This window comes from Crocodylus siamensis, chromosome 6, assembly GCF_052110815.1.
Source record: "Crocodylus siamensis isolate JL-2025a chromosome 6, ASM5211081v1, whole genome shotgun sequence".
Taxonomy (NCBI): Eukaryota; Metazoa; Chordata; order Crocodylia; family Crocodylidae; genus Crocodylus; species Crocodylus siamensis.
This window is the reverse complement of record NC_143400.1, coordinates 60,332,337-60,354,180: the sequence shown is the minus strand read 5'-3', so window position 1 is coordinate 60,354,180 and position 21,844 is coordinate 60,332,337. Positions and strand designations below refer to the sequence as shown.

The window sequence follows — 21,844 nt, the reverse complement described above, 5'->3', positions numbered from 1 at the left end:
AGGGAGCTAGGTAGCCTGAATGAGGGCGGGGTAGGCCGCCTGAGTGGAGGGATACAGTTGGGGTCTGAACTGAGGATTCTGGGGCCCAGTGTGGGGCCGGTGAGAATAACATCAGTGGATGCCATTTGCGAGACATGGGCTGCGGTATAGGGGAGGTACAGAGCTGCAGATAGTGCCCCCTGGCATCAGGGCAAGGAAATGGGGAGCCTCTCGCTTAATTAACATCAAGGCATGGTGGGTGAGAAGGCAGGCAGTTGGCCCAGAAACAGGTGGGTGGGCCACAGGGAAATTGGCCCAGGGAAGGCTCCCTGTTACAGAGGGTTAGAAGGGAGTAGAGGGAATTTTGGGCTGGAGGGAGGAAAGGAATAGAGGGAGTTTGGTCTGGGATTTTTTCCAGCCAGTACTGGGACATTCAGTCCACCCTCCACACTCTCCAGCACTGGCTGGGAAATTCCTGGACCAAACTCCCTCTACTCCCTTCCTCCCTCCCCCCCAATTCTGAAGGCAGCACCAGGAGCAGTGTGAGTAGACAGATATTACTGAAGGCACTCTGTTTTGGAGTGTCTTCACCTGAATCCTCATGCAATGAGGGTTCAGATTGGTACAGCATCAGGCCCTTTTAAAGTGCTCTGGAGCTGTGCACTTGTGTTTAGTCATGGCTGTAGGGTGCTTTCAGGAGCCAGATTAGGCAAAAATTGTCACTTCAGTCTGTGCCTTTAGATGTACTCTGAAGAGCAGAGGCCCAGAAAGCAATAATGATTTCCATACATAAAAATATTTTCTGTATAGATGGAATGGTAGGTTCCTGTTCTGTAGTAGATCTTTGCTTCTGTCTTTTGATAGGTACTTTATGATGGACTATTTTGTTCTACAATGTTCATGTACAGAAGATGCAAGTGCAGTTGGAAAAGAAAGTACTTCAAACTATTATCCACGGCTCTTTGACCATACTGTATATCAATATTTTTATTGTGGTTCTACTTAAATGGGGCTGAGTATTATTGGGTAGTTTAAAAGACTTATAGTCCTTCCTGATCACTTGAATTTTGAGTGTGCTGAAGTTAATAGCAATGTTTATTATACCCTATTCTAATAGCCCTTTACGAACTGCCAAATGGCCTTTAACATTTGACTATGCAGCTGAAACTTCATTCCAAAGTTACTGTTACATTTTACACACACAGACTGTACTAACTTTCTAAAACCATTTATCTACATTTCTTACAGTGTGCCTATCTGATCCAGGAAATGCTGCATGTTTGACTTCGGCACAGCTTGTGCAATGTGGATTTCTCTACACTTAAGAAAAAGGGTAGCTGAAAACACAGATGTCTCAGTGCGGTGTGAGGGAGTGTTTCTGTAAGACTTGCTTTACATACACTTTATATACACTGTCTACCACTACATTTCACGTATGCCCAGAGAAGCTATAAGCTGGCTTCAGAGGCAGTGTGTGTGGAGCATGTGCCCTCCGTGCACCAGGAACATCCTCCTAGTATCTGTCTCCAAGCCCAAACAGCATAATCACCCAAGCTCCCCCTTCACAGAATAAATACTTTCTCTCTCTTTATAATTACTTGGGGAAAACAGAAAGCATCTCAGCTGTGGCCAAAATTAGTGCATTTTTGGCATAGGGACTCTCAGTTGTTCCTGTTGACCCTGTGCATGGACTATTGTATGTTGAATGAGCCAGAATATGTGCAGGAGAGGGAATGGCTTCACAGCCGGGTGGTTAGGGCACAGTAGCTTGGAAAGTGAGTGATGTTGGTTTAAATTCCCTCTACCTGAGTGGGTTTCAACCTCTCTCCCCATCATCTCAGCTGAATGTCTTGACAACAAGACTCTTTGGTAAAAGGAGGGCCACTAAATTCACACCCACGCCTTCATATCTCTGTTTTCATTATGTTTGAGGGCATATTTTCAACAAAACATTGTGTCATTTTCCTTTCTAACACCCTACAACTGCATTTCCAAAGAATAAAAACATTACCAAAAAAAAAAAAATTGCCCAGCATCAGCTACTATGACACCTCTCAGCCCCCATATTTTTTACTGTGAATGCAAGTGAAAGACTTTGTCAATTCCAGTGATATGGAAAGTCTGTGCACCTTCAGCATAACTTTTTGGTAGGCATACCTTTCAGATTTCCACTTGAGGTATATCAAAGCATCAGTCCTGGTACCTTTGAAGAAATGGATGTGGTAAAGCAATTATTAATGATCTGCTGATCAATACTACAGTGAAAGGACACATAACATAAGGGAGAATATGAAAGAAATGAAACTTAAATAGAACTGCAACAAATGCCAAGGATGATCAAGAATGGATATGTAGGACACGTACTTATTGATAAAGGAACCTGACTGAACTGAAGCTCGCTGTACAATGGAACAACCCTGAAATGAGGAGATGACTGTACCAATCAAGTGTTCTGCACAGAAGGCTGAATGAGTACAACACAGGATGACTGGAAAGAAGCTTTCAAGAATCAGTTAAAATACTGGTACTACTGGTACTAACACAGGTGGAGATTAACAAAGAGCCAAAGAGTTCAGTCAGCACTCACGTGGCACACAGGCTATCCTTCTGGCAGATGATCTCTTATCAAAAGGCTGACTGAAGTGCATCACAGCTCTGCTTAGACCAAGAAAGGAATGACAACAGTTGGTTTGATTATGAGCAATTTCATGAATAAGTCTATGGGCAGCAAATGGTCAAAACAGAAACAGACCAAAACTGCTGGAACTGATATTACAGGCACCTTTGTGCAAAGAGCTCCCTAGACTCCAGGAAACAACCATGAAGTGACAAAAGCTTAATGTCCATCAGATAATTGAGGTCAGTTTCCACGCTCTCTACCTCAGTCAGTTAAAAGGGAAAGCAAGTTCCAAGCCAAGATCTCTTCCCTAAGAAATGTTTGCTGCCAGTCCCTCCTCTTTTTATACACAAGAGCACATAGTTCAAGTATGGTTTCTGGGACAGTAGCACAAGGGAGACAGTCTACCAGATAGCCAGGATCCATGTCCCTAAACATTATGACAGTTTAATACTTGGCTTCTCAACATACTGTTTAGTGTTAACTCATGTTCCCCAGTTTTACTCCTGTAAATCAAAGCTTCCTTCTGAAGTTAGTCCAGCTGGCATGAATGGAATGGCTAAAGGAATGTAGAGCTACTTGGAGTACAGACAAACAACTTACAGGGAGTAAAAAGGTAGCAGGGACTCAGTGGTGTCAGCTCTGTGGTAATTATCTGTGTGCCTGTCCTCATGCCATTATAAGTAAAAAAGCTAAACTTGTATAGCACAACCATTTTTCACTGAACCCCCATGTCATCTCTATGTGGCACATTGCAGCTCTGCATGGGCTGACTTTTAAACTGAAGGCAGTAGAGCCACATTCACACAGCACTTTGGGCTGGCTGATTAGCACTGCTGAGCAATAGGGCCAGTTAGCCCACTTCTGTGCTAATCAGCCTACCCAGGACACATTTCAGACGCAGTTAGACTCCTTTTAGGGGGTAGTTTGTGCAGCAGCTGCTGCTGCCAGGCATGATATGTTTACTATGTAGATTTGGGCTCAGTGTGCATTAGGGTGGTAGACTCAGCCCCTCAAAGTAAATTTATAATTTTATATGATAATCAAATTGCTGATTACAAAGAAGAGTAAATTACTAAATCTGCTGTAATTTTTGAAGATGTAATCATCAAAAGGAAGCTGTCTTCCTTACAGTTGGAAAAACAAAATCAGTTCCCATCAGAATACATTGCAAAGCAGAAGTAAGTTTGAGTTTTCAAGAAAGTTGCTAGAATTAAGAGTTGATCCCTTGCCTTTCAAGCTTGCAGTAATATGCTGCATTTATGCTCCAGTCCATGGGGCACATGAATCCAGCCTTAACTCTGGAAGCATAAGTAGCCTGGATGCTTCAACTTTCACAGGCTTCACGCAGCCATAGAATCATAGGGTTGGAAGGGACCTCAAGAGTCATCAAGTTGAACCCCTTGTCTCATTCATTTCAGTGAGACTAATCTCAGGAGGTAATGGACTTCTGTGAGACCACACACAGGCTTTAAAGTTAAGCAAGTAGTTAAGACCCATGCCAAATTGGGCCTGCATATTTAACCTAATTGGTCAAAATCTATTCCAGGGAAGCATCAGTCAAATGACAGCTCCTGTTGGTTCTGCAGCGTATTTACAGCTATGTAGATAGCAAACTGATGAAAGGTATTTTTCATAAATGGTTGTGAAAAGGTAGTTTACCATAACCTGCATCTAAAACTCCTGGCTGGGCACGTGGAACAGTGCTGCAATGGAAATATAAAATATTGTTAATTCAGAAAATGACATAATTAACATGTGATAATTGATTCATTTTTCCTATAAATACAAATAAATAGAGATTAAGAGCTTGTGGCAAAACTGAAGTAAAAGGGAGATGTGGGAGAATGGAGAAGATTTTTGATGTGAAAATATACAATGCCTAACCTTGCTTCTTAATTTTAGTTGAAACATCAGGAGAATTCTGAGCTCTGCACCAGCTCACTGTATCTCATCAGTCTCTGTTAGCTCCACAGAAACCTGTCTCTTTTGGATGAGACCTGACTGGACTTTGTTAAGCTTCCATCTCAAATTGGTCATTAAATAGGTCTTGATATAAGGAAAATATACAGCTATTTGCAGTAGATAAGATGGGGAAAACTCTTGTATTTCCTCAAGGACAGGCCTAAACGAAATATGATAGCACTGCTGAAAATAAGTGCAACAGCGTAGAAAGGTCTCAGAGGACAGGCAATGATGACAAATGCTTTAGTATGTCGACACAGAAATCATGAACTGTAGGTAACTTCTTGCGTTGAAAAGTGAACAACTTACTATCTTCTGTGGCAAACATTTGCCAATAGGAAAACCTAGTCACATCTATAGTTTAACAGGAAGTGGTCAGATCCCTAAAACCTCCAGCCCTACAGCCCCGTCTTCACTGGGAGCAGAGGTTGGCCATTGATGACAATATCTAAACATCTCTTCCATAAAATGTTTGCCACAGTTTCCCATCATAGCAATTTTTATCTGATCCTTAAGCTCTGGGACCAGGTTCCATCTTTTATTAGGTACATGGGCAGTGACTGGCACACTGGAGCCTAAATTTAGGTAGAACTTCTAGGTACTATAAGATATACAAGGATAATCTGACCCAAATTTTTGGAGGCTGTAAGTGTTCTCAAGATCAGGCCTTCCCTCACAAAGTTGTCTGTCAAAGCTGAACCAAGTTTATATTGTCTCAAAAGTTTATTTATGCTGAAACACAAAACAAAGGCAAGCCAGGACAGCAAAGCTGAAATGAATGCATTTCAGCTGGAAAGGATGCATGTGTCCCTCCTTAATTTATAGATTATCTATGACTTAAAAGAGTAAATAGAGTCATCCTAAGGATGCATCAACATAGCTTTGCAAGCCACTGAAATCTAGGTCAGAATTTCATTTCTGTCATAAGGGATCTCATTATATAAATCAGAGAGCATTTATCAGTTTCAGAAGCAAGTGAAAAAATATTTCAAGGCCCGTATTATGAAGATAAAGACCTACAAAACCAATAGGTAGCACATCCATGGACCAATTTATAGTTTAAAATAGTTTGCATAAAGGCTGCTTTCCCCGCCAAGTTTTTCTTTATAAATGAGCCATTACTAATTAACTGCAGAACCATATCCCTTAGTCATCAGTAACCTCAGTCTTGTTAGGAAGTTTAATTATCCAGTTGTGTTCCAAACAAGGCTTGGCAATATTTGCTATCAGTAGCTAAATTGTCTTTCTGTATTTGTATTAAATTATTGAATCAGTAGTTTGATAGCAGCATCATAGAGGCTGTTAATAGAAGACATTTTGTGGACTAATAAGTCCTTATTACGCTGGTTTGGAATACTAATATAAATTTTAAAGGATGTGAATCCATTTTGCATATAGGTCCCCATTTTAAACCTAGTCTTTCAAGCCAGAGAAAACATATGAAAGGAATTATTTAAAGAAAAGCAATTCATTTTCCTCATAAGGTTCTGTAAGTCTTGTAAGTCTTAATGCTGATTACCAGAGACCTCCTTGTAAGAACGTTTTTGCCAGCTTCTTGTGTTGCCCTCCCTTCAGTAAGTAAGTTACAATCTCATGGTCTGTTTATTTAAACTTTACAAGTTAATTGAGTGTTTGTGAAATGTGCCAGATTGAAAGCCCCCAAAACTGAAGTCTTCTATGTATCCACAGATCAGATGCAGTGTGGGTTGTGGTAATATAAGTTTTCCTACTGTGCCCTGAAAATATGTCTCGTCTGATGTGGAGTGGCCCCCCCCAAGGGTGACTTTAGTTCAGTCTATTGACTATTTACTCGATCTATCCTCTAGGACTGCCAGTAAGCATTCCAGTTATAATGGTGTTTTTGTGATGTGGAGGTCGGTCCACTGTGAACTGGCCTGATGCCAAACACTTATTTGCATAAGCCAACAAACAGCTGTCATGTGGTAATTACTTGCTGTTGGGGCAGGATTCGAACTGGTAGAGTGGATTAAGATTAAATGGGACGTGGGTACAATGAAGAATGAAGATGCAATACTAATCATGTAATTTTCATCAGCAGTGTGGAAAACCATATTAAAAAGTCCCCAGTACTAAAAATATGTAATTTTATTTCTAACCCATCTGTCCCTTTTCCTCTTTGAATGGGTCAGTCCACTTATCCATAGAAACATGGAACACTTGTTTCCTCTCCAACCCATATGGTCATTCAAATCCTGTTACAACTTCCACTGGTATGCAAAATTGGACCTTTTAGTACACTTTACAATGAGCAGGGAATTCCTAACCTCATGATGTTTTACACCCACAGTCAAGCCTTGCAAGGTATATGTAAAGCAACAGAGTGTCAGGCTGTCTTTGTGTAATATGGATTCACAACTAAAAGTTTATCATTTTTTAAATAACAAGTAGATATCACCACAAAGATTAAATGCGTGAAACAGGACGACTTGCTATGTACTTACTTATCTAGGCTTGATCTGTGTAGACTGTGGACGTGTATTTGAATGATACATTATGTCAGTAAATGTCTGCACTTCAAAGTGGTTCTATTAGATGTGACTGAAACTAGAGATGCGGGAAGCCAAATTGGCTTCTGCAGGTTCCACCATGTAATTTGACCCAATGAGTGGGAGGAATAAAGGAAACTAGGCGGGGGAAGAGAAGCACTTATAAGTCTGCCTCAGATTTTTTCTAAGGCCATATTATTTTTTCCTGAAAGACATTTTTCTCTCCCAGTGGGACAGCTTCACTCCCACTCATGCTCCTTTTGTAAGGGTTTCATTTCAGTGCTAACTTTTCTCTTCTCTCCCAACTGGTGTTTGCCTGGTTTTCTTCTTTCTGATGCTTTACATTCTACACTTCTTTCTCCTCCAAACACAAGTTTGGAGCTAGAACATCTGAGTTTTAGTCCTAATTTTGTCTAAGATTCTTTTCCTTGTCTGGAAAATGAGTATCTACATGGCTGTTAAGAGATCTAGCCTCAAACATTTCACCTGTAGTCTTTTGGTGCCACTCCATCAGTGTTGGTGTCCATATCCTCACCAATGGATGTAGCCACTGGAAGAGTTCTCTGCCTGATAGTATAAAGTCACCAAAGGGTTCTTTGACTCTCCAAACTGGCCAGTGCCTTAAATGTTATGGCCATGGGAAAAATGTGGCTGTACCTTGGCAATTCTTAGCTGTCTGAAGTATCTTTGGGTAATGGTGTGAAATACTAGAATTCCAAGCAGCCTTAAGACAGCTCAGCCCAAGAAGTTTCTTGTCCTTAGGATGAGGAAATCCAGCACTGTCTTTAATCCACTGAAAGTCCAGAGCCCAGCCCTCAGTTTTTAAAGTGGATCGGAAAACTCATGAGAGGACCCATATAAGTAAGACAATCATATTAAGTTTTATTTTCCCCATATTCTCCCTCTGTTTTCTCCATGTTCTCCTTTTCTGCACAGAGTCCCATGTTCTACTGGGAAAGAGAAGATCATCATCAGTTAGTAGGAACCTATGGGCTGCGTCTTTTTAAGCTCTCTGAGTAGAAGACCTTGATCAGAAATTTATGACTCAGTAATAGGGACATCCTATCCTGCTGTTAGTTACAGCTGAAAACCAGTTACTTAAGTGAGGTGGTGACTCCATGCTCCATTTCCTTGAGATAGCCAGGCTCTCTCAATGGCTTTGTTTGTGATACAGTAATCTGTTTCTATGGAAATGGCAATGATGTGACATTTCAATTCATAATGGCCTTATTGCACGATCAGTTAGAAGAAACAAGCCTGTGAGGGAGGTATTTCCATGTCAAAGTCCACTGAAATCAATTAGCTGAAGCAGTAAGGCAAACTATGAAAAACATACAAAAGGTAAGTGGATTTCTTTAAGCCATAGATCACAACATGCAGAGCTGAGCACAGCATTTTAAAAGTTGCTCAGCTTCTAACAATTTGTTTTCCTCCCTTGTGGTCTGTAACTAATTCAGTCTATTATGGTTACCAAAAAAAATTATTCTAAAAGCTGATCAACAAACTTTCTTGAGAGAAACAGCTCTGTCAGATAAAAATCTAGAATTCACTAACAGTAAAAAAACCTGTTGGTTTGTGACAAGGTCTGAAGGTTTTTCAGACACCCTGGTGGAAGGGAGGTTAACTGGAACTGTTGTCTGTTATAGGGTTGAGTGTGGGGGAGAACAGGAGCAGCAGCTACAAGGCAGGTCGAATGCACTTCTTTCTCCTCCGAGATGGCTATGAAACTGGGCATACTTCTGGCAGTTGGGATCTGGTGCTCTGAATAGCTTGGCTTTTTTGTTATTTGTTTTTGTTTTCTGTTGTTTTTAATCCTTTGCTTATGAATCAATACAAGAAAACTCTGCCACTGGGAAGAATTATTCACCTTGCCAGGGCTGGTGGTTTTGCTTACTGGCTGATAGAGCCAAGTTGTGCTTGACAGTTATTAGTCAATAACGTACATACTTGTTTGAACAGAATCAGTTACCGTGTGAAGATGAATCCCTGAACTTGAGGAAATGAGAGAGTTGGCCAAACTTTGATGTTAGTAACATGAAAGTAACCCCAATGAAATAAAGGAGTTACTGTGGTTTTACTCTTGTGTAACTGAATGAGTCTTGCTCAGCATCTTCCATAATTCATTATTGTAGGACATGTTCTAGCCTTGATCTCTGCTCTCTCAATGCTGTCCTTCAGTGTTATCCTTCAGACTGTGCTGTGTAAGATGAGTAATGAGGGATGTCTGAATAATATTTTTGTGATGTTATTTAGTTTATAAAGAAAAAAGAGAAGTTCTTTCTTCTCCTAGTTCAAACTCTGGGCTTGTTACCTTGATTTCATTCTATATGTGGGTACCATATATTTTTAGAAGCTTTTTATGTTCAAGTAACCTGATTATATATACTTATATAAGTAAATAAAAATTCTGTGCAGCTATATGCAAGATAGCATGCTCTCTAATATGCACAATAGCATGCTCATTTTTGCCTAGTAAAAGTAACGTTGCTGATATAAAATTTGTGTAGGAATAATTTAATATGATTACAGAAATGTCCATTCTTCTCCCTGTTCTTCCAAGTACAGCTGGAAATGGACAAGGGAGAGGATATCCAAAGAACCCAACAGGTTATCAGAGACCTAACTGGCTATTGTGTGGAAATAGTTCTTCATACCATGTGACTGTATGCCAATGATTATCATCCTTTTTAGACTCAAGGTACCCCTTGTTAAACCCATGGCCCCCCTCAGAGAGTCCCAGCTCTTAGTTTTCAGTCTTTTTAAGTAAAGAAAAATAATGAAGCAATTGTTTTGTTGTGAAGAACTCAGAAAGACCACAGCAGGTCAGAATGTATTTAACACTATGGATTCCTGTGTGAAATCTCTGGGGTTATCTTGTGAATTTTGTGTGCCCACTTAACAGTGCTAACGTTATGTGGTACACTGTGGCACTGTTGAAAGGATCTCAAGGCCATGGCACCCAGATTGAAAATCACTGTTCTGTGGTAATCACTGACAGGTTGAATAAACAGGTTGAAAACTTCGAGGAATGTAGCAGTCATGAAAGACCCTATTCCATATTTAATCACTGACAACACATCCTTTTTGGAAGCAAGCTGTTAGGAAACTTTACTTAAATTTACTGTAACGTTAGTTAGAGATTGGAATATAACATAGAGCTGCTTGCCTGTCACTTGTCTCACTTTATTTTCATGGAACACATTCTGGAAGGCCAAATGGGCACCTAATAAAGAGCCTGCATCCCAAAGTGCAAGGATTGGCCTGCTTCAGTCCTGTCTTCCTTGCCAGAACCCAGGAAGTGGCCTCTCCTTAAGCCTTTGCTCTCTAATGTCTAGGTCATTTAAGGACATGTCCTAAGGATTAACATTTGGTGCCAGATTCTAGTTCCACTTCCTGCATTTAAGTGGCACTAGTGCAGCCACATAACCACAGTTTTTGTTACTTCACATAGTTTGGGATTAAGTATAACTGTGCTTGCCCCACACTTCCCTACTGAATAACCCAGTCAAGTGTATAACACTGAACAAGTCCCAAAACATGAGTCTTGGGAAAACCATGACTAGTAAGTGTTAGGTGGAGGAGGAGTGGGAGGGCTGAAGGGCACTCTTGACAGTGCATAGGTTATGGCTCAGTGGTTAGAGCACTTGCTGGGAAGCAAAAGGCCTAGGCTCAAAACATCTCTGGCTAAGGAATGCCTAGAACCTGGGTCTCCCTTTCCCTTGGCAATTATCCTAACTATTAAACTACTGTACTATGAAGTGGAAGGCCTATTTCCTACTCCTCTGTTTTATTTCTGGTGAATGTACATGTGGGGCAATCCTAGGGCAGTGCAATTCCAATTCAGGTAGAAATGAAATCCCAACGTACGTGTGAATCCCAATAACTGCAATTTCAGTTATTTATGTACCACTTAGGCATGAAAGGGTAAATAGAATTGCTCTACATATTTTTGGGGTATGCATCCCTTTAAGATGCTATAGGCTTATATTAATACATTAATAAAATATGCTAATGCTGTTGTCTGGAATAATCCATGCACAGGATTACTGATGTACAAAATAGCAGCCCACGTTGCTACTACCTTGACAGCAGATCTGTTTGAACAAGTAGTGAACAGTGGAATCACTTTAAGTGCTGATTTGGGAGTGGGGTGAAGAAGGTAGTTGGTGGCAGTAACTGTGCAATTGCAATTGGGATTGCAGTGGCAACTAGAAATCATTGCTTTCCTTAGGCCCTGGATGCCCAGCTGTGTCCCTACAGTACTTTGGAAGATGTCTGTACTTTTGACCAAAATTTGTCTCCATGTTTCAATAAGTAAAGTTTGGCTCTGTATATAGCCATTTCACAACATGCTAATTAATGTGTTAGCTTAATTAGTATTCCATTAGACATAATTGGCTCCGGTATGATTTGTGACCAAGTTAAATTGATAAAGGTTAATGCCTTGATTTCTCTTAAAATAGCCACTTTTCCCTTTTCCTGAGGTTACCTACACTTCAAGCATTTTAATGCCTATTCATGTTACTCTGTTACTGTGAGATGCTGTTCTTCCTCACACGTGTCTTTTGTGTTTTAGTTCACTGTCAGAGTATTATCCATATTGATTTACAAAAATGTTCTCATATAGTTTCCAGAGAGATGCAGCATTGAATCTGTTTTTCATACAATATTAACTAAACCTTCCAGGAACTTCACTAATCACATGACAATCCATCTGCTATTATTATTCTTGCTGTAAAGTAAGAAGAGGCTGCTGCTTATACTATAAACAGGCTGGTGGTTCTTGTTGGATCCGAACATGAGCATACCAGGCCTGCCCTAATTTTGGTAGTCATAGTATGCTTTATCTGTGAATAAAGTACAGCACTGAATCATTCAGAGTCCAGTTCTGCCGCCCTTGTTCATGAGCTATATCGAATCTGTGATCCCACAGAAGTGAATAGAACTTGTCACACATCATACTGAGTAGACCTGTAATCTGGTCCTTGTTAAACCAGTTCTAGACCAGTTTAAAATGATTATGTGATAAGAGGTGAATTGCTCATCCCCATACAGTAGGTCACTATCTCATGTTACCTTGCTGCCTTGCATATTGTAGACAGTTAAATCATGAGTATGTCCTGACTGGTACTGTACATGATGGTGTATGTATGAGAGAACTCGGGCCTCATAACTAGATGCATGAGCTAGAAATTACATAAGAAGTTTCTCACAACCTGAATATTGGTGCATATTAGTCTTGCACTTTGTACTTCGTGACCTTCTGTGTGAGGGATGATTCCTCAATATGATGCCAGATGCCTTCCAGGATGGGAAAAATAAATAGTAATGGCTGGTAAAATAGTAAGTGTGGTGATTATGAGAAAACATGAACAAAGATCTTTTACTGTGGTCCTCTACTCAGAGGTGAATTTCATGCAGATTCTTTATCTGATATTGTTTATGTAAGTTCCATCTTTTACTCATTGGAGAGCCACGCTCATTTGTCCCTGTCTTGATTATTCTTTTATATCTTTCTCTGCATATACCAGCTGGTTCTGAAACTGTCAGTCTTATACACTGTTATGATCTAATGCAAATTTTTCCATTAAGCAGTCTCATTCTGTGGGAAATACACTGTTGTATAACAAGTGACATAAGACTAAGCTATTATATATGTTTGAAGTATACAGTAAATTAAAAATGCATGCTGATAGTTTAGTATTGATTTCTGAGTTTATAAAAATAGAGGATTTTTTTCTTTAAAAAGCCACAATCATCTAAATCCTCCTGCATCAGAGTGCCAAAAAAGAGTGTTACATGGGAAATGTCCCACACAATCATTTCAAATGTAGTTTGTTTAAACATATATTTACAACTCTACTGACTTATACAAAATAGAGCAATATAAAACTCTTTATTGTTGTACTTCATGCTCTGGTGCCAATAAATACAAGCCTAACTTACCATAGCAAATGCACAGGGTAACTAAATGTTGTATTTATTGGCTTTCATTAATTTATTTTCAGAGATCTTTCAAGTTTTCTCCTTCTTCAGACTAAATCTTTGGTGTTTTACCTCCATTAACTTACATGTCTTTTGTTTTCTGGAAATGCTTCTTTTTAAAATTAAAAAATATAAACAAAATTTTAAGGGGTACATTTTTAAGTGAAGGGCTAGAGAAGAAAGGCTCCCTTGGCCAAAGTATCTTCAGTTATTCAAACTTTATTTCTCAGTTAAGCATGTTGTTCTGCAACACACCTCCCACCTTACAAAATGTGGACAGAGCCTAGATTTACAGTAACTTTAAAACAAAATATATGGCTCAGCTGGTAGAGCATTGGTCTGCCACTCCTAAGGTTGTGGTTCAATGGCAGACTTTCTTACTTACCTGAACAAGCCTTTTCCTGTTGTTTCTTGTGTCCTCTTTACCATTCAACCTCAAGCGCTGTGTCCTATTCAAGCAGAGAACAAGAGAGAAAGCCCAGTTCCATTAAACAGAAGGCAGGGTAGGGTGGCATCTTAGAGGCTAACTACCTCTCCCTAGATCAGTTAAAGTTCCCTAGTTCAGTTGAAGTACTTAAACATCCACTAATCAGCAAAATGCTTAAGTGCTTTACTCAATTAAGATTGGCATGTCCAATATGGTTTAGTAGGCCTGTTTTAGACCTTAGCAGACAGCTGAGAACAGATATTTAACGAAAATAAGGAATACAATGCATAGCCATTATGCAAACTTGAATTTGTTTCAGTCTTGTCTGGACTGCTAAGTTTGATCATATGACCTTATTAGGTTGTGGATTGAGATCATTGTTTAGCCAGATGCTTGTCTTTCACTGTCCTGCAGTATTATGCTTGTTCTTTCTAGTCTTGTGTCACATTGCAAACTTGTATCATATCTGAACACATTTTAGTTTGATACAACATAGCCCATAAATTAGCAAACAAGGAAGAAGATGCAAGTTGTGTTCAGTGCTCTTATCTGTGTAGCATTACACCTTGTTGCTTAGGGCTAAATCACGGGTAGTTGGTGCGATGCTGAAAATAATTTGTCCTGATCTATGCTGACTGCTAAATTATGGTAAAGTTCATGTCACCTAGTTTAGCTGTTCACCATCACATTCAAACACAGTTAAAACTCTGTACCATGACTAAACCAACAGCTTGCCATTTGTTGATGAACTTCATTACCATGTGCAAGCAGAGATTGTGAAGTAGTTCTGTCTTCTCTGCTGTCATCTGTGTAAATTCCACTCCCAGAATTCCCATTTGGGATAGAGCCAGTGCAGGTGGCTCTTTGAAACCTTTTCCATCTGAATCAAAGAAGCACGGCTAGAAGGGACTTTCATAGATCATCTAGTCCAACACCCTGCCTGAGGCAGGAACATCCCTATCCAAAGCATCCTATACAAATACATTGTCTACACCTAGCAAAACTACACAGTCAACCCAGACACAATTCAAGACAACACTCTAATCTGCCACAAGCAAGGAGACCACAGCTGCCAACACCTTGCTGCTGCTAAGATTGTTAAAATATGCTCAAGAAATCCCTGAAAGAGGGCCATACCCCTTCAGTAGAGGGGAAGGCAAAGCCCCCCACAGCCCATACCAACCTGACCATGGGGTAAAATTATTTTCTGTGTCAAATATGGCAATCAGCCAGGCCCTGAGCAGAGAGACAAGTTCACTAGGCAGGAACCTCCAGGGCTATGTTCCAGTAGGAGAATTTGCACACACCAGTCAAAATTCCCAGCATTGACTGCAGCCAACACCCAGTGGCTCTGAGGAAAGCATATCCCCCCCCCCCGCAACATGTAGCAACAGGAGGGAAAAAAATTCACTCCCAGCCTCATACCCATAGTAGAACATAGCTATGCCTAAATCATTCCTGACCAATATCTGTCCAACCTGTTCTTGAACACATCCTGTGGCAGTGCACCTTTGGGTTCCTGCCACTTTAAGGGTTGGGTCAGGCATCCATCAGGTGCCTGATGGCAGCAGCCATTTTGAGACCCGAGTATACACAGGCTGCAATCTGCTGCTGCCAGCCTGGATAGAAACATCGCCTGAAGCAGGAACAACCAGGAGGTAAGGGCAAGAGCTTATGGGGATGGCTAGGAGGCTCTTGGTCCTGGGGCAAGACCTAAAACTGCACCCTGCCAGGGTTGGGGGGCTCCCAGTGGCACAGGAATTCTCAGGAAATACCAGGCCAGTTACCACCCCGGTGAAAGGTGGGTTGGGGTACCTTAATAACCCCAGCTCACACAACCAGGTGGGTAACCCTATAGTAGGGCCAAGAAGGTGAACCCATGTTAAAGAGTGGGCTAGAGGCTCAGAATCCTGACTTGAAACACCCTTGACTGGTCAATGTTGGGGCCAGGACTAGAAGGGTCAAAAGGGCCCACCATGAGGGACGCCCAGAGCCGAGGGCCTGGGGTTCCAATTGGCCTTGGAGGTAAGGCCAGGACCTGTGTGGCCAAAGGTCCTGGGGGGGGCCATGCCCAAGAGGAGGAAGAATACAGGGAGCTAAGTAGCCCAGTATGAGGGCGGAGTAGGCCGCCTGATGGGAAGGATCCAGTTGGGGTCCAGACTGGAGGATTATGGGGCCCAGTGTGGGGCCAGAGATGTTAAGAACTGTGATGCCATCTGTGAAGCATGGCCTGCGGTATAGGGGAGGTCAGATCCACAGATAGTACCCCCTAGCATTGGGGCAGGGAATGGGCAGCTTCTTGCATTGCATTGTTAGTTTATGGAAACATCCAGGTCATGGCAGGTGACACTGGGTGGACTGCCCCACAGAGACAGGTGGGTGGGCCAGCAGGAGATCCAGGCCTGAGAGCTGTTCCCTGTCACACCTCTGATGATGGAGCTTTCACAAGTTCCACAGACAGTCTGTTCTACTTTCTCACTATTCTGACAGTGCAAAAGTTTTCCCTGATATCCACTCTAAACATACTTTACTGCAGCTTCGAGTCTTTGGTTCCTGTCCTCCTCTCTGCCGCCAGTGAGAAAAGGTGTTTTCCTTCTTCTTCATGGCAGTCCTTTGGAGAATGATATCATGTCCCCTCCTAAGTGCTTTGTCTTCAAACTGAACATGCTGATTCCTTCAAACTCTCCTTGTACATCTTGCCTTCAAGATCCTTTGCCATTTTTGTCACCTGCCTCTGGACCCTCCCTAATTTCTCCATGTCCAAAATGTGACGCATAAACTTCACACAATACTCTAAATGAGGTCTAAGGAATGCTGAGTAGAGAGGCACTATCACCTTCTGTGTTTTGCACCTAATGCTGTTATTGATGCATCACAAAATCTGCAGTCTCATGTTGAGTCAGTGATCTACCAAGCCTCCCAGATCCTTCTCTGTAGTGCTACCATCCAGTTGATTTGCCTTCTATATGGTTTGGCTACGTGTGCTGGAGTTTTAAGGGGGTGGTGCTTTCAGCTTAGTCCCTTTGCCTACTTGTAAACCTGCTCTTCTTCCCATTATGCTCAGGAAGATGGTGGAAGAAAGGTCAAAATCTTGCTTCGTGTATAGATCCCTGAGCAAGGTAGTTACTATATTAGTTAACATACCTGACCAGCAAGAGGAAGGTCTAGCTCTAGTTCCTTCCTCAAACTTTATCTTTCATCTCTCAGTATAGAGATTAAGTATGCAATAATTGCCTATAGCCACACTAAGGATAGGATGCTGACAGACATGCAGCTCCCTGGTTGAACTCATGGCACTTTACAGAAGGCACCATGAGTTAGACCAACCTCCCCCCCCCCCCGACCCAACAAACATTTGCTGTTGTGTCGGGGTGGGGAGGAAGAGGTTGATCAAGCTCTACTTTGGAGCCAATCCAGCTGGAGAGCTGCCTGCCTGCAGCCTGTCTCCCCTATCCGCACCTCCACCCTCTCCCCAGCCAGGGCTGTCCCGGGGGTAGGGGGGTGGAATCAGGATGACTGCCCCAGGCCCCACACATTGGGGGGCCCTGCAGAGCTGGGCTGCCACCACTGATTTCACATCTTGCCACTCACAACCCCCCCCCTGCCCACTCCTGCCAGAGGCAACAGCAGCTTCTTTGTATCCAGGTAACATGGGATCGGGGCCGGGCCCCTCACAGAGTGATTTGCCCGAGGCCTTGCACCCTGCTGAGGTTGGCTCTGTCCCCAGCTCTGGTGCTGCCTGCAGGATGAAAGGGGGAGAAGATGGGGGGCAGGGAGGCTGTGGGCTGTGGTTTGCCCAGCCTGAGCTAGAGGAGGGGTGGGTGGACTGGAGCCCCCTGCTCCCCCTGAGGGGTGGGCAGGGGGCTCCAGTTTACTTCTCCCACTCCAGCTCAGGCTGGGCAAACTCCAGCCCACAGCTCCCTTCCCTTGTCTCCCTCCCATCCTGCAGACAGCACCAGGAGTGGGGCTGGGCTGGGCTGCACCAGCCCAGCCCTGCTCACATGCAGGGACTTACAGAAGTTAATGAAGGTGTTCTGCTTTGGAGCACCTTCATCTGAATCCTCATGTAATGAGGGTTAATTTGTTGCGTGATTGGGCACTTCTAAAGCACTCTGCCAGCTGTACACTTCTGTTAGGGCATGGCTAGAGAGTGCTTTTCAGGGGCCAATAATGAAAAATACCACTTCTATCAGCGCCTACGGAATTCAATATCGTTATTTTAGGTGGAGTGCTGCATGGAGTAAAACAAGCATTTACTTTCACTTTGGCATTTATTTTCATTAGAGCCTTTAGTAACATTCTTTCCACTGTAAAATCTGGTTAAAATCTTTTTTCCTGATCGCAGTCCATGTCATTCAGCTAAGCATAATGCTATCCAGTGTAACACACTTCTCTAAAAGTAATTTTATTGCTATCATGGAAAGTACTGTATGTGAGGCTGAAACCAAAGTTCACATAAACAGCCACATACTCGAATCTTTCTGGTTTTCTCTCTAGCCCTGCTGTTAGCAAATTTGTGCCTGTATACCCATTCTCAGTTTTGATCTGACCTCTTCTTTTTCCTTTTTTGTTCAGTTACCATTGTAGTACAACTCTGCCCATGATGTTATTTCCCACTTCACAAGCACTTCAGGCTGATAAACTAGAGTGATCCACATCCCAGCAGGTCAGTTTCAAGTGTTCCTAAATCACAGTTGTGGAAGGTGTTTTCAGTGACTAACAATGGAAAGATTTTCATGTTTATGATGATGGTGTACCTCTGAAAGATAAAGCTTGAAAGTAGGCTCTTGTTTATTTAAATAGCAACATCAAAGAAGGAAACTTCAAAGTTTTCAGAATAATCAGATCTCAGGTTCCTTCCTTTTGCCTCCCCCTTCCCCTCTCTTTTACTGTTACTGATAAAAGCATAGCTATCAGAAATAGTGAAATGGCCTTTCAGGTTAGCAACAACTGGAAGAAAGAATTTTCTTAGATGCTGAAAATCTAATCAAACACCAAGGCTGTTGTGGAAAATCAGGGGGAAAAAGTTGGACTTCTAACTGACTGAGAAGCTTAGACACCCTGCCTCTAGGACTAATTCCTGACCTCAACAAAGATGAGGGTGGGGAGCAGTGCTGTTGTTGAAGCTTGGTGCTGGATTGCCTACAATACTAGCTTTAATTAAATGTGTATTTATATAACTAGGACCTCAGTAACGAAAGTATCCTATAGCACTATTGTGCATATCCATGTTATAGAAACACCAGTGAAGCAACTCCTGCCCAATAAAATCACATATTCTAGGACAGCCACGGCAAAGACATCCTTTGTGGTTCTCCCATTACAGATTTGTTTGAACTACTTTCTAAAGCTTCTGATGGCTGACTGTGAAACAAGGCCCCTGTTGATTAAAGAATGGGGTGAGTTTGGCAGCAGAAATGAGAAATTCAGATTCAAATGAGTTTCCATTTTCTTGGTTCGTTCCATGATTTGCTGCAAAATCCTTCATGTTTTTACCCAATTCCTTTGCTTTGCTGAGTGACTAGGAAGATTGTTGATGACCAAATGTTTTGTTTTTTGGGAACTTCTTGTTGTTTGACACCTACCACTGTTCCTACTTCATCCTCATGCCGCTAAAATACACAGTTGTTACGGCACCACAGTTGTAGGAGTGGAAGAGGCAATGGGACCTAGCAGATGGAGTGCTGCTGTGGGATTCAGGAGACCTGAGTTCTGTTTCAAATTCCACCATTGATTTGGTATGTGAACTTGAGCAAGTTATTTAATTTATTTATGCTTTAGTTTTCCCATCAGTAAAACGGGTGCAATGCCATTAACCTCCACTTCCATGCTCTTTCTGTTCAACTAATCTAAAGAGCTATATGATAGGTAGATATTATTATATGACCAGAAGACACTGATATCATTAGAATAGTTAAAACAGATGCCAAAATAGTTAGGATACAAAACATGGACTATCAGATTTCTGCATGGTAACCATTAGCCAAGCTTACACTTTTATAAAACAGACACAATATCAAGGCAATCACTGGAGTGAAAGCCCATAGTTGATGTCATTAAGTAACAGCAACCAGCACTTCCCAAGAGGAATATGAGTGATTCTCACACTCAGGCAAAATTCCAGACAGCACCGTTCATACTGCATGGCTCCTTATCTAATCTTTAGTTAATTTATATCCTTAAGCAGAATCAGCCAGGGGTCATGAATTTTGCCTAAGAAAAGGTAGCAGCATTATTTCCTTCGTAGAACCCCAATAAAGCAAAAGGTTGCATTCCTTATGAATGCCTCAGGTTGAACTGTGCTGGCAAGGAGGAAGAGGTATACCACTAAAGTGCCAGTGCCTGGAGGTATTATGCCTGTAGGCTATATAATGTTCTCCTAGCACTGGGGAGCTCAAGGAAAGTGTCCCTTGCCAGGTCTGTTCAACAGGTACTGCAGAGTTCCCTCTTTTTATCCTAACATGAGTCAGGGTACAGTCCTTCCTTTGTCTAACCTAGAAATATTCCCTTTGGGACAACTAATGAAACTGCCTTGTGGCAAGAGACAAGACTGTACAAACAGTTTTTTCAGCTGATCTGCATGTAAGGGTCTGTAAAAAATTTTTTTTTTTCTGTTTTTTTTTGCACCAGTCCTGGAAGCACTGCAATACCAAGTCAATGTATGGAGTGGATGGAGCACACTCCAGTTCCACCACCCAATACCAAAAAGAATCTGCTCAATATAGACCTCCTATGGAGGACATATCAGAGACAATTACCCTGGGGAGCTCACCTACGTGGTCACGCTGCTTCCCCTGCCAGGGTCTGTAAAATTCCTCACCAATATGAAACATGTAGAGTTTCATTTAGTCTATAAAGATGTGTTACATTTTACATCACTTACAATAAAGAAAACCTTCCGGTCGTGGTGGTTTTTTCATAATCTCTCCTCCCCCTCTGTTTTTCTCCCGGTCGAATGTAGGATACGGTCTCTCATCTGGGATGTGGACAATGCCGATTCAGTGTCTCTCAGGAGAGCACACTAACCAGGTATTCTGGCACAAAGTGCTCTTCCTGTTGATGCTCTTCCACTTTGCATAAACAATAAAACATTTACTGGATCAAACAGTGAAACCCTGGTATCCTGCCTTCTGGATGAGTGAGTGTCCTAACCACCCAGAGGAACCCTTTTCTCTGTCTCAGTGACTACTGAAGTATTTCATATAAAGTGGAACAGTTCCCCTAGGAAAGACTGAGAGAGACCTACCCCAGAGTAATGCATAGTAATGAAGTCTCTTGGAAAGTTAACATTGGAAGGAAATGTGGCTATGGAGGTGGGAGGAGAGCGGGAAAATAGAGACAAGGTTCTAACCTGAATACCAGTGAAGGTCAAAGCATCTCAAGAGTCATTTAACACTAGCAGTAAGTTGATGTGGAGGTGAGGCAATACTCTCACATTTTTAGATGTATTGTAAACCAAGAAAGAAGATGAGCGGTGGGGCCCAAAAGTGAGTAACATTTTGGGAGTTATATTTAACTTGTCTAAAACTGGTTCCACAGCATGCAAATTTTGACAGGTGTGTGAGTCATCACCAGATACAAAAAGAACTCATTTGAACATCAGAATGAGTCCAAGCTGGATCATTAAGAGAAATGGTTTGAAGTCTTGAGCTTTCCATAGGTATTTGCAGAGCAGAAATATGTGACAAGATTGGTGGAAACAATGTGAATTTTTTCCCAATAATAGAAACCTGGAGGTTAAACTCCTGTTTCTGGATCAGCTCTGACTCTTAAGATAGGTACAGCATTAAATTAGAGCTTAGATATAACCTAAAATATAACCATTCATTTTCTTGTACATGCATTAATATATATCTATATATAGATAGATAGATATATAATTACACTGTTGTAGAAATCATTGGCAAAAGGGGCCAGTAAAGCTGTTACAAAAAATGGGCAAAGGCAGTCTGCATGTTCCACTTTTGGACAGCATTGGAATTGTCCAAGATATTGCTTCACTATGATGTGCAAAGGCTGCAAGGAAAGGAGTCCAAAAATGCCTCCTTATTTTAGAAGCAGAAAAACTGCAGGGATTCAGAGTAGCTACAATGTGGTACTTTAAAGAATGCTGATCTACATTATAAGGGACAATGATGCAGTAAATGTATTTAAATCACTACAGGCAATTATCATACCTCCTAATTGTAGGACTTGAAAGCAAGATTTCCTCACGTACTTTGACATTAGGGCCAATAATTTATTTAGGACAGTGAGTATAAGTAGGTGGCAAATACATTTTTAATTGTGCCTACAGCTAAAGATGAGCATTCAAACTTTCAGGTGGTAGTGGCATGATTTTAACTGAGCTTGCCAGTAGGAAAA

At 41.6% G+C, this 21,844-nt stretch overlaps 1 long non-coding RNA gene across 3 annotated transcripts in view; it reads left to right on the top strand.

Annotated features, from left to right (window-relative positions):
* LOC149862887 (uncharacterized) overlaps window positions 1–20,298 on the top strand; it is a 28,847-nt gene extending 8,549 nt beyond the window's left edge. For 2 of the 3 annotated variants that reach the window (XR_016443002.1, XR_016443001.1), the window contains 5 exons: window positions 1,228–2,838; window positions 18,056–18,146; window positions 18,807–18,879; window positions 19,106–19,218; window positions 20,111–20,298. This is a non-coding gene — a long non-coding RNA (uncharacterized LOC149862887). The remainder of the gene's footprint in view (window positions 1–1,227; window positions 2,839–18,055; window positions 18,147–18,806; window positions 18,880–19,105; window positions 19,219–20,110) is intronic. The other variant, XR_016443003.1, reaches the window with a different exon arrangement.
* The last annotated feature ends 1,546 nt before the right edge of the window (window positions 20,299–21,844 follow it).